Below are 2500 nucleotides of genomic sequence, written 5' to 3' on the forward strand. Positions count from 1 at the left end.
GCGGCGGCGCATCCTCAACGCACACAGTCCTCAATCGGACCAGCACACTGCAGATGTCCACCGCGCTTCGCACCGGGTCCGCGAGGACCCACTTTGGCTGCACGGCGCCGCGCGCAGGGTGCCCCGGCGCGCAGCTGCGCCGCCTGCCGCGTCCGTCGGCCGGCGCGCCTGCCACTGGGCGCCCCCACCAGCCGGCTGTAGCGCGTGCGCCCACGCACCGCGCGGCCAGCACGCCGGGCGGGCCCCCCCTCACCGGCCGGGGGACAGTCCCACCCACCCACAGCCGCGTATCGCTTCACACCCAGATTCACATTCACGTTCGTTGGTATGGTGGGGGACCCGCTTCGTAGCTGTACCGATCGTTGCCCTCACAGATGTACCTCCAGCAAGATCAACCGCACCACAACGGGTTACCAGTTGTTCATTTGCGTAACGTCACCAGTAAACGTACACGTCCATCCCCGTTTGCAAAGTCAACTATTATTGCATGCCTGCCTGTCAGGTGTCAAGACACACTACATTCGCTCACATCCACGCAACAAAATGTGCCCGACTAGAGGGCACGTGGAAGGTGCCCCCGTACATATGCGATCTCCATTGCGCGACCAACTGTCAACCGGCCTCTGTAGCATGTCGCAGATGTGGAACGCGGGGCACCGTGCTATCACATTGTGTGAGAAGAGACTACTACGTCTGCATACACGCGCCACTACATGAACAGACGGCTCATGCTGATCGCCATCCACTGCGTCCATTACTCCCACACGTCTCTATGGCGTACCACACTGCAATGCAGCTGTTATGGGGAGATGACACATAGCTGTGTACACAACATTCTGAGCCGGTTGCGGTTGGACAACAATACATTAATGTAACGTGTCATATGCCAATTACAGAGCAGGGTAAAGGCACAACGTGGGTTAGGTTAAGGCACAACGTGGGTTAGGTTAAGGCACAACGTGGGTTAGGTTAAGGCACAACGTGGGTTAGGTTAAGGCACAACGTGGGTTAGGTTAAGCCACAACGTGGGTTAGGTTAAGCCACAACGTGGGTTAGGTTAAGGCACAACGTGGGTTAGGTTAAGCACAACGTGGGTTAGGTTAAGGCACAACGTGGGTTAGGTTAAGGCACAACGTGGGTTAGGTTAAGGCACAACGTGGGTTAGGTTAAGCCACAACGTGGGTTAGGTTAAGCCACAACGTGGGTTAGGTTAAGCCACAACGTGGGTTAGGTTAAGCCACAACGTGGGTTAGGTTAAGCCACAACGTGGGTTAGGTTAAGCCACAACGTGGGTTAGGTTAAGCCACAACGTGGGTTAGGTTAAGCCACAACGTGGGTTAGGTTAAGCCACAACGTGGGTTAGGTTAAGCCACAACGTGGGTTAGGTTAAGCCACAACGTGGTTAGGTTAAGCCACAACGTGGGTTAGGTTAAGCCACAACGTGGGTTAGGTTAAGCCACAACGTGGGTTAGGTTAAGCCACAACGTGGGTTAGGTTAAGCCACAACGTGGGTTAGGTTAAGCCACAACGTGGGTTAGGTTAAGCCACAACGTGGGTTAGGTTAAGCCACAACGTGGGTTAGGTTAAGCCACAACGTGGGTTAGGTTAAGCCACAACGTGGGTTAGGTTAAGGCACAACGTGGGTTAGGTTAAGGCACAACGTGGGTTAGGTTAGGCACAACGTGGGTTAGGTTAAGGCACAACATGGGGGTAGATTGCGGTACAAATTGCGTTACATTGCGGTGCAAATTGCGTTACATTGTGGTGCAAATTGCGTTACATTGCGGTGCAAATTGCGTTACATTGCGGTGCAAATTGCGTTACATTGCGGTGCAAATTGAGTTACATTGCGGTGCAAATTGAGTTACATTGCGGTGCAAATTGAGTTACATTGCGGTGCAAATTGAGTTACATTGCGGTGCAAATTGAGTTACATTGCGGTGCAAATTGAGTTACATTGCGGTGCAAATTGAGTTACATTGCGGTGCAAATTGAGTTACATTGCGGTGCAAATTGAGGTAGGTTAAGGTGCAACACAGGTTAGGTTAAGGTGACATAGGTTAGGTTAAGGTGACATAGGTTAGGTTAAGGTGACATAGGTTAGGTTAAGGTGACATAGGTTAGGTTAAGGTGACATAGGTTAGGTTAAGGTGACATAGGTTAGGTTAAGGTGACATAGGTTAGGTTAAGGTGACATAGGTTAGGTTAAGGTGACATAGGTTAGGTTAAGGTGACATAGGTTAGGTTAAGGTGACATAGGTTAGGTTAAGGTACAAACTGGGTTGTGTTATGGTACACATTGCGTTGTAGTACAGTACACGTTAGGTTTGGGTACGGTACACAATGTGGTATGGGATGGCGTGTTGTGGGGGGGGGGGGGGGTGAGGTTCGTTGATATCGACCGTAGGACGTGGATGCCCGAGGCAGCGTCAGTGTGTCAAAGGAGTTATGTCACGTCGGGATGCGCTTTCCGCCAGTGAGAGGGGGGGGGCGAGCCGTG

The sequence above is a fragment of the Schistocerca cancellata genome, unplaced genomic scaffold, assembly GCF_023864275.1.
Source record: "Schistocerca cancellata isolate TAMUIC-IGC-003103 unplaced genomic scaffold, iqSchCanc2.1 HiC_scaffold_263, whole genome shotgun sequence".
Classification (NCBI taxonomy): domain Eukaryota; kingdom Metazoa; phylum Arthropoda; class Insecta; order Orthoptera; family Acrididae; genus Schistocerca; species Schistocerca cancellata.